Source organism: Lampris incognitus, chromosome 16, assembly GCF_029633865.1.
Source record: "Lampris incognitus isolate fLamInc1 chromosome 16, fLamInc1.hap2, whole genome shotgun sequence".
NCBI classification, from domain to species: Eukaryota; Metazoa; Chordata; class Actinopteri; order Lampriformes; family Lampridae; genus Lampris; species Lampris incognitus.
The window spans coordinates 20,409,620-20,421,200 of NC_079226.1; positions in this window are offsets into that span (position 1 = coordinate 20,409,620).

An 11,581-nucleotide genomic window follows, 5' to 3' on the forward strand; every position below is an offset into this window, starting at 1 on the left:
ATCAGTTAGTGGGATGTGATCTGGCGAAGTGCTTCGGGAATAGGAGACACCACTGACTGGTGAAATGGAGAAGGTTCTTCTCTTTCACTCTGTTTTTTTTTTTTTTTTTTTTTTGCTCCCTCCCTCGCTGATTTTCTCTCTCGTACACTCACACTCCCTATCTCGCCCTCTCTGCCCTTACCAGCCATTTAGGCTGTGCCTCTGACTAATTTGCCCATCACGCTCGCTGTCTGGTCGTTTACGGTTGAAGATGTTTTGACGTGTCTCTCTCGGCTCGGTCTCTCCACTGGCACTGTCTCCGCCATGATTAAGAATATTCTGATAATAAGCAAATGCCAAGAGTCACCACACGTCTAGGGGAGATGGTGTGCCGTGGCAGGAGAACATATAGCTTTGCTTCTGTAGAAAGGAAACTGCTCCGCGAGGGGCGACTCTTCCATTCTCCCCCTTTTTCAACCAGATGGACATTTCAGTCAAAGTGCAGCGAGGGAGCTTTACCAAAGTCATACTGTAAACGCTGAAGAACAGAGTCTCTCGTTATCACAATGTTCATGTGCATGATAGATTTCTTGGTTCAATGGGCGTCTGGGTAGCGTAGCCTACCTACACGGGAATCGCCAGTTCAAATCCCCATGTTACCTATGGCTTGGTCGGGCGTCCCTACAGACACAACTGGACGTGTCTGCAGGTGGGAAGCCGGATGTGGGTACATGTCCTGGTCGCTGCACTAGAGCCTCCTCTGGTCGGGGTGCCTGTTTGGGGGGGGGGGGACTGGGGGGAATAGTGTGATCCTCCCACGTGCTATGTCTGCCTGAATCGGCAGACGGGGGTGGAGCAGTGACCGGGACAGCGCGGGAGAGTGGGGTAATTGGACGGGTACAACTGGGGAGAAAAATGGGGAAAAGTCTGCAGACAGACATTACTATCCCCTTGTACATGCATGGGGCATCGAGTGGATTTGGCCCCAGAGGGTTCTAAGCCTGCCGGACCCTTGGGGCCTCGGAGTGTGCTTGCGCCTCATCATGGCCAGCATGGATGTGGGTGCCTCATGCATGTACCCACGTGGCCCTGCTGGAGGCCCTCTACAAGTACCAAGTCAACTGCTCTTGCCGTCCAGCGGCTCACATTAGAGGTCACCCTGTTTGACTCTTCCCATAATGCCCCAAGAAGAAAAAAAAAACGAGCGTCATCGACAGGAAGAATGTGCCAGGCCACCATGGCAGCTCCCCATCATAGCCCTCCACCACCCCAAATCTCCACCCTCCGGACTCACCATGTGATTAGTTGGGGATTAAAATATTTGCTGTGCAAATATCTGCCTTGGCTGTCTGACCCAACACCGTAGTTCAAAGACATGGGCTTAACCAACCCTTCTCTTTACTTGACAAACCATCAAGACATCCCAAGACCACACCCTAGCCATGCAGTGACTCATTTATATCCAGTCCAGTGAGAATAAAGATTAGTTGACTGAGGTTTAAAATTTCTAGTTTCACTCTAAATCCTTTTACATATATATACAGTGCTGCATGTCAGCCCACAGCACAGGCGAAGCCAAAATGCTGAGGACGCATATGGATGCCTGATGGATCATGAGCCCAGTTGTAACTGAGGTAATAACTAGAGGGACCTGCAGTGAATAAATAGGCATACATTTACTACACACAAGCTTTCACTGCAGCTGGAAAAAAAACATCTTGAAATATTAAGAGGGCCACCTTTCAACAGTCAGTTTTTCCCTCTCAGCTTAAAGGTGGCTTCATTTGCATGCTGCTGCTAATTTTGATGATGATAATGGTGATAATGGTGATGATAATGATTTTAATTCAATGTTATTATTATTGCATTGTTTATTATTAGCAGTATTTAAGACATTATCGTCCTTCTTATAAATATTTGTCTTAAGAAACTACCTCGAAAGATGTACTTGCAATATTATTTTTCAGCCGGGTACGATAAGCGAATGCCTTGAGGCAAATGTGGAAGATTTTAATTAAGTTAAAATTATTTGCACATTGTTGATGAACAGTAAATTTGCGAGCATTGCCTTTGTCTCGCATCACTAGAAACTAATAAGAGCAATGGTCTCAGAACACTTCTGGACAACAGCGCCACATTCATAATGATTATTATTATTATTATTATTATGAAGTGATGAGGGCAGATGAGCTGCAGCAGTGCCTGAGATGATTTGAGCACAAATGAATCAGTGCTCATTTGCCAGCGAAGGCTTGCTCAGACAAACGTTGTGCATCTCGTCAGTCATGTCTCGTTTTAACCCGGGCGTCGCTCTTGGCTGTGCATTGTGATGACACGACAGACTGGATTCTTGACTCCCGGGCATTTTTGTTTATGAAGAAATATGTCCACGTCTGCAATTTGGATAGGTTAATCTATGCGGAATAAGATGTTGATCGCAGCCAACTTTCTTAGCTCTGTGGCACTTGAGACACTGAAGCTAATCCAGCCTCACACTGGATAGCCATTTAAAAAACCAACACATAAAACCCCACTATAACAGGCTTTTAGAAGTATATTAGTAGTGAGGCTTTTTTGAAGTTTCCAAATAAAGTGCTGAATGCAAGCAAGATGAGGACAAGTTGCCAAGTCCATTATTGCCCCTTGGGGTCACACAACATGCACCCCTGAGGACTTACACCACTCAGCAAATTAAGAGCGGGCCCTGTGGCTAGGGCCATTCCACCTTAGCAGCCTCCTTCTCCCCACAGAACAATACAACCTGTGCTACCACCGCAGAGCATTCATCTCAGCTCTATGCCCGGTCTTGTTATTCCTTTATTATGAACCCTGGCCCTCTAACTCAGGGGGCTAATATTGTTTTGCTTCCGACGGTCCTTTGGCACGGAGTGTTCTTAATTTTCTGCCACCCACCACCCCCCCAATCTACCTTTCCTTTGTGTCACATGAGGGGTGGGGGCAGAAAAGGCATGTCGGCAAAATGCAAAGGTTTAATTACTTTTTGTCGAATTAATTAAGGAGTGAAAACTTGTTCTCGGGGAACAAAAGTGAGGCTGGTTGGAGGCGGTGGTTGGGGATGGGCGTGGGGCTCAGGGAAAGCATCATAGCAGCCTGGCAGACTCAGAGGATTTAATTTAAAGTGGGTCTCCTGGAGGGCTGGTCTCCCAGAGCCCTGGGCCCCACATGGACCACTCTTCTGGGTCTTATTGGTCCCGGGATCATAGCCATCCATCACTGTCGCACCACCCCAGGAAGTCGAGGCCCTCTGGAGAGGGACTGCTTCAACTCCAGCTGCCTATGAAATCTGTTACTGTCTGTAGGATGGGTGCTGTAAAACTAAAAACAAAACAAACGAAAAAAAACAAACAAACTCAATTTACATGCACATATTGCATGGTGTGTCATATATATGTGTATATATATATATATATAATATATATGTGTGTGTGTGTTTGTATATATATATATATATATATATATATATATATAGTGTGTGTGTGTGTATACATATGTATCTATATATATGCCTATATGTATATATCTGTGATGGCCTGGCGGCCTGTCCAGTGTGCCTCCCTGCCTGCTGCCCAATTACTGCTGGGATGGGCTCCAGCATCCCTGCAACCCCGACAGCAGGATGAGCGGTTTGGATAATGGATGGATGGATGGATATATAGAGAGATAGAGAGATAGAGAGATAGAGAGAGAGAGAGAGAGAGAGAGAGAGAGAGAGAGAGAGAGAGAGAGAGAGAGAGAGAGAGAGAGAGAGAGAGAGAGAGAGAGAGAGGAGAGAGAGAGAGAGAGAGAGAGAGCGAGCGAGTGAGCTTTGGACATTTACTTTACATCTACATTTTTAGACGCAAAGCATCTCAGGTACCTGGCTTTGGCCTCTAACTCCCACTCACTCACATAATGACAGTCTCACACTCAGTTGTGACACTATCTGTTTAGATACAAGCTTGTGGAGGGGGGTGCAACCCCCAATAGATATGTTTGTGAGTTTATCTAAAATATATATGCTGATGTAAGACATTAAAAATATTGTTTTTGTTTTTTTAATTAACAACAAAAATGGAAAAATCTTTTTTCTGCACTCCCACCACTACTCCGTCTTAGCCTCTCTCTCATATTCTGTCACGTGATATTACCCATACAGTTTCATTGGAGGTAGGATTTCACAGAAACACCATCAACCAAGATGCCAGTAAGAGGTACCCTCTCACCTCTGATATGCTCAAACAAATCATCCATACATCCATCCATCCATTATCTTAACCGCCTATCCTGCTCTCAGGGTCGGTGGAGCCTATCCCAGCTGTCACTGGGCAGCAGGCGGGGAGACACACACTGGCCGCCAGGCCATCACAGGGTCCACACACACACACACACACACACACACACACACACACACACACACACACACACACACACACACACACACACACACACACACACACACCTAGGGACAACTTAGTATGGCTAATTCACCTGACCTACATGTCTTTGGACTGTGGGAGAAAACCGGAACCCCCAGAGGAAACCCACACAGACACGGGGAGAACATGCAAACTCCACACAGAGGACAACTCGGGGTGACCCACCAAGATTGCACTACCCCAATGCTCGATCCCAGGACCTTCTTGCTGTGAGACGACCGCGCTAACCACTGCGCCACCATGCTGCCCTCAAACAAATCAGTATTTTGATAAATGTTTTTAAATGTTTTTGGTGTGTGCGTTTACTTTTTTTTTCTTCCTCCCCCTTTTTTTCTCCCCAATTGTATCTGGCCAATTACTCCACTCTTCTGAGCTATCCCAGTCACTGCTCCACCCCCCTCTGCCATTCCCGGGAGGGCTGCAGACTACCACATGCCTCCTCCAATACATGTGGATTTGCCAGCCGCTTCTTTTCACCTGACAGTGAGGAATTTCACCAGGGGGACGTTAGCACGTGGGAGGATCACGCTATTCCCCCCCTGTTCCCCCTCCCACTGAACAGGCACCCCGACTGACCAGAGGAGGCGCTAGTACAGCAACCAGAACACATACCCCACACCTGGCTTCCCACCCGCAGACACAGCCAATTGGTGTCTGTAAGGACACCCGACCAAGCTGGAGGTAACACAGGGATTCGAACCAGCAATCGCTGTGTTGGTAGGCAAATGAATAAAGCACTATGCTACCCCAGACACTCTTGAGTTTACTTTTCTGGAGTATTGGTTAGCTTACATCTTTCAGGCAAGCCACCTTTAGCTCTGTTGAGCTAGTGCGAATGTGTCTGTCAATATTAAGCATCCAGTTGGGATATTATGTAAATAATATATAATTTTAGTGTCTCAAGTGAAAATATGCAGCCAGTAACTATGCCTGTTTCCAACTTAAGACAAAGATCCTGTATCGTTCACTTTACAGCAAAGTCACCCCACAGTTGTGCTTCACATCTGTGACAGTAAGTGTCCTTGTTAATATGAACAATTGACTCTAAGAGATGGTAGACACCAAAGAAAAGGCACTCCAATCTGCAGTGTTCTCCTTAGAGAGAGTAGAGAGTGAATTTGTGGATACTTGATACACAAAATGTTAGTTTTAGTTTTAGTGACCCCTCAAGTGTAATAGTTAAGTTTGCGGTAGGCTGTATCACCAACAATAATGAGACAGCCTACAGGGATGAGATTCAGCATCTCACATCATGGTGCACCACGAACAATCTTGTCCTCAATGTGCAGAAGATGAAAGAGCTGATTCTGGACTTCAGGAGGTCTAGAAGCTGCAGCCACTCCCTCATACACATCAACGGCGTGGAAGTGGAGCATGTCTCCATCTTTAAATTCCTTGGAGTCCACATCAGCGAGGACCTTTCCTGGACATCAAACACCCAGGCCCTTGTGAAAAAGGCCCAACAATACCTGCATTTCCTGAGGAGGCTGAGAAGCGCCCGTTTATCCCCCAAAATTCACACCACCTCCTCCACTGCACCATAGAGAAAACCCTGACCAGATGGATCTCAGTGTGGTACAACAACTGCACATCAGTAGACCAGAAAGCTCTGCAGCGGGTCGTCAAGGCAGCCCAGCACATCACCGGTACCCAGCTCCCAGCCATAAAAGACATTTATCACAAACGCTGCCTTCGAAGGGGTCACAGCATCAGCAGAGCTCTCACCCACCCCAACCATGGACTGTTCTCCCCCCTGCACTCCGGGAGGCACTACAGGAGCCTCAGAGCCCGCACTACCAGGCTCAAAAACAGCTTCTTTCCCCAAGCTGTTACCCACCTGAACCTGGCTACCCACTAAATGTCTGTAAACATGTTTATACTCGTGCTCTTTTTTTTTAACTTATCTTTCGCTTTTAGTCTTCATCTGTATATATATTATGTTTGCTATGTCTGTCTATGTCTGTCTTGCACTGTTTGCTGAAGCTGCAGCCCTTATTTCGTTTGTAACATGGTGTCTGTACATTGTTTTTAATGACAATAAAAAGATCCTATGATGGCTGTGAAAAAACAGAGACTGCATATGACATCCCATCTCGATGCCATCTTGTGTGTGTGTGTGTGTGTGTGTGTGTGTGTGTGTGTGTGTGTGTGTGTGTGTGTGTGTGTGTGTGTGTGTGTGTGTGTGTGTTTGTATATTGTTTTCAGTCAGACTTATTTGAGATTTGTGGAGCAGCTGTTACAGCGCCACCTACTGTTCAGGAACAGCCTGCATTTTTGAACGTATTTGTCCTGTGATGGCCTGGTGGCCTGTCCAGGGTGTCTCCCCGCCTGACTGCTGGGATAGGCTCCAGCATCCCCGCGACCCTGACAGCAGGATAAGTGGATTGGATCATGGATAACGAATTAATTGAATTACACTGAAATGAAATGTGTTTTCAGAAAGAAAGCCACTTTATTTGTCATTCTTACAACGAATGTGTCTTCTGCATTTAACCCATCCTATTGTATAGGAGCAGTGGGCAGCTGCAGCGCCCGGGGGACCAACTCCAGTACTTCTTTCCATTGCCTTGCTCAGGGGCACAGACAGAAGTATTAACCCTACCATGCATGTCTTTTTGATGGTGGGAGGAAAATGGAGCAACCGGAGGAAACCCACGCAGACACGGGGAGAACATGCAAACTCCACACAGAAAAGACCTGGGATTTGAACCCAGGACCTCCTTGCTGTGAGACAACAGTGCTAACCACTGGGCCACCATGCCGCCCAGGATGTGCTTTGAGTCTTGAACCAGAAAATGCCCTCGTGATAATCAAAGAAAGTTGAATCAGTTCATCTGGATACAGCATTTATTGACAGATAGGTTTCATCACTCATCTAAGCGACCTCTTCAGTCTCAACTGACTGCAGGTGTCCCCACCCCTTATAAACAATACAGCAGCATAACAACCGAAACCAACGACCAGTTTCATATGCAAACATGGGCGTGACCATTAACTAGAATTACAATGGCCATGTGTACTATTCACAGAGGATTGGGGAATAGTTGCAATCACAGCGTTGTAAGATGGCGACCGATGTACTCTTCGCCCCCCGCCGATTCAGGGATGGTCAGTCCCTCTTCACATAGATGGCCTCTTTGACTCACCGTTCAAACCAGCGTTCCTCCCTATCAGGGATGTGCACATCCTCATCCTTGAAAGAGTGGCCCCTGGCCTGTAGATGGGTGTAGACTGCAGAGTCCTGGCCTGACGTGTTAGCTCTCCTGCGTATTTGTATATGAAACTCGTCGTTGGTTTTGGTCGTTATGCCACTGTATTGTTTATAAGGGTGGGGATACCTGCAGTCAGTTGAAACCGAAGAGGTCACTTAGGTGAGTGATGAAATGCATCTGTCAAAAAAAGTTGTGTCCAGATGAACTGATTCAACGTGCTTTATTTTATTTTGTTTTACTTGGCTTATTCAGCATGCATTAAGGTACTGGTGATAAGTCAAGAAAATGTTCCTGGACACTGAGACGCTCACCTCACATAGACACATAGCTCTTCTCTCCCCTTCCTGGCATTGGGCTACACAGCGAACATCCAGTGAAAACAACCGAACGTGTGCACCACAGCATGCTTGAGAAATAAACCGAAGCATCTGTAAAAACCATAGAAACATAACTGCTATGAAGTGGTTTTCTTATTGCTTGTCATTTTAATAACAAATGATGTTACTGACCACTGAATCAATTCCTCCAGCAAACCATTTGCAAAACTACAGATCCAAGATGCATTCAAAACATATTTTCATTTATGTTACTATTATCTTAGCAGATCCAAACAGGAAAAAACTTAAAACCATAAAAATCATCCTGGATACACTTTACCTTTTTCTTTTTTGGATTTCCTCCCTTTTTTCTCCCCAATTGTACCCATCCAATTACCCCACTCTTGTGAGCCGTCCCAGTTGCTGCTCCACCCCCTCTGCCGATCCGGGGGAGGGCTGCAGACAACCACATGCCTCCTCCGATACATATGGAGTCGCCAGCCGCTTCTCTTCACCTGACAGTGAGGCGTTTCACCAGGGGGATGTAGTGCGTGGGAGGATCACGCTATTCCCCCCAGTTCCCCCTCCCCCCCGAATAGGTGCCCCGACCGACCAGAAGAGGCGCTAGTGCAGCGACCAGGAGACATACCCACATCCGGCTTCCCACCCGCAGACACGGCCAATTGTGTCTATAGGGACGCCCGACCAAGCCAGAGGTAACACGGGGATTCGAACCGGCGATCCCCGTGTTGGTAGGCAACAGAATAGACCACCACGCCACCCGGACATCCCTGATACACTTTACCTTTAATCGGGGGGGGGGGGGGGTCCAATCTATCTCTCTTAAAGTCGGTGTTCATCCTAAACCAGACAAGGGACATTTGCATTCGCTCCTGTTTATTGATCGATGACAGTCACCTTTTACATATTTTGCGGTTGTGAAGAACACTTGTATGGTATTACAACACAGGTTTATCTAAAAGTCTAATTTCTCATCCGTTTGTCACATTTCCAACAGTCTGGTCTTGGACGGGATTGCTTAAAATAGCATAAAACTGTTAACCACCGTAGTCCAGTGACATGCTAGGTCTCATAGCTGCCATATAGCCTCTGCTGCTCCTGTGTTATGAGACGGAGAAGACCCGTAACCGCTTGAAGAGCACCTCTACTTGTTCCTTCCTCTACCCTGGGTTCATATCCTGCCCCAGTTTGCCCATCAGCCCACCCAGCGTCACATACACATATATGCACTTGGCCCTTGCCCAAACCAGTTTGTATTTATCCTCAGCACTCATTCTGCACTCACACACGCCTCTTTGTCTCAAGTCCGACTCGTGGGTTGTTTGATGACGGCAGGATGAGGGCAGAGACAATTGAAAGTTAAGTCACCAGCCAAACTGGGTCTGTTGTTTAAGAGTTTTGGACTCGGTCCAGAACTTCTGGGTAGGACTGATTTTCTCCAGATCCATCTTCTCACTGAGGCTCCTCTGTGTCACCCCATCCTGGTTCATTTTGGATCCGGTTCTCCCCGTGTCGCTGCTGTCATTCGTCAGATCTCTTCTTCTCCTTGTTCTGAAGGCTTATCTGTCCATCACACCACTGTATCGATGTCCAATAAGGACGCGAATGCAGATGCTTTCAAGCATACGAGAAAACACCGAGCTTGGCAATGGAAGAGAACTACACGTTGTTTTTGTGTTTCTGTGCTTGTGGCAAAGGGGGAGGGGAACGCCGCTTGAATACTACATCCGAAGTCTGCATGACGGAAATATCACCAAATTAGATGTCTCTAATCCCCCAGGAATATGAATTAGGCTGGAATGAATCAGTCCTCAAATGAGTAGGTGTTTTTGAGGAAAGAGAGGCAGCGCTTTAAAACAAGCTGTAGCCAGTAAACAACAATTCACAACAAAAATACAAAAAGGAAAAGCAAGTGAGCCTGCCAGAAGCAGATGCCAATAAGATCTGAGACATTTTCAGTGAAACAAACAATGAGATAGTGGCATTGTCAAAGGAGGGTTTTTCCCCCCCTCTCTTGTTTTGTTACCTTTGGGTTGGATGTGTACAAAATCTTGAGAAAAGAAAATTAGGGTGAGGATTTTTTTTGCTCAGCCGCATGGTAGGGCATTTGCCTTTCTGCACGGTTAGTGTGCAAAGGTTTGCAAACTGATATTCACCATCTGGAAACGGTGGCCAACTGGTAGCTAACTCCTCATTTATTTCTTGTACAGGATATACTCTAGCTATAAACCGTAATGGATTGTAAGACTTCATGCGGTTTAAAGTAATTTGATATACAAACAAGAAAAAAAATGAATATGGGTTTGCTTGATGAAGATCATGTGGTCTATATGTAAATTGTAGTGGATATGTTCATGCCGTCACTGCCAATGATTCAACGATCAAAGCTGCTGCTCCTGCAGCCTTTGGGTTCGGCAATGTGTGTGAGCTAAAGAGCTGGTGCTGAACTAATGCCGTCACCGGGGTGTAGAGTAACTGCTACCGGGTGGCCATGCAGCCCCTTTGCTCTGCGTCTCTGTGTCTGTCTGCCCACCCACAGCACGGAGGTGTTCAATCTCCATTGGGACCAATCTGCATCTCTTTGCCCCACAGGTCCATTCCTCTCTCTCTCTCTATTTCTCTTTCTCACACATGCATCAACACACACACACATGCACACACACACGCACGCACACACACACACACACACACACAAAAGGGTTCACTTCTCCGCTGCTATGGCTAGTAAGTGGTGGTGACGACAGCCACATTGGGTGTGTTACCACTACCTCTACAGATTATCCCTTAAAGAGGCTTCGAACTGTTTTTGGGGGGTAAACAAAGTGACATGTTATCCTCTTTCTCTCTGTTTCTTATTTGCACAAACACATAAAAACATATAAGAAAGATGATTGCACGTGCGCGCACACACACACACACACACACACACACACACACACACACACACACACACACACACACACACACACACACACACACACACACACACACACACACATTAGCAGCATCCAACAGCCGTGAGGTATCTGTGCTGAAGAGCAGGGGGACTTCCTGCCAAAGCTCTGCAGCCACACTAATGAATTCTCAATTAAAAGCAGTGTAGCGTGGCCTGTAATCTATAAGTGTGCACTGTTTCAGAGGCACCATCTTTCCCCTTAATCACACTATCAAGTTGTGAGATCAATAAAGCTTAGTGTCTAAGCTCTGTTTTATTTTAGGGAGGAAAATGGAGGCAGTGTACTCAGTAAATGTTCTTACCGGCACATGTGAATTTCTTTGCACTCAAATTAAGCAGGATTAAGGGACGGGGAGGGGGCACCAGCCTCTTCAGGCTCCAGCTCATGTGACAAAAGCTGTGTGGTCAACTAAGCTAGCTGTCCGGCAGCAATGGTGGCAGCCACCAGACACTGGAGACGCAAGACGGGCCTCTTGTGTGGGCACCGGGAGCTCCCTGTGAATCGTCGCACAACTTCCCGGATGGACCACAGTTTGTATCACATGCAGCTCTACATGGCAGCCTATCCTGCGTCGCGGTGGGGAAATGCCTGGTGCGAAGCAAAAGCTTGAAATCATAATAGTCAGGGCTGAGCATTTCCGTTGCCTCAAGACACCTGCA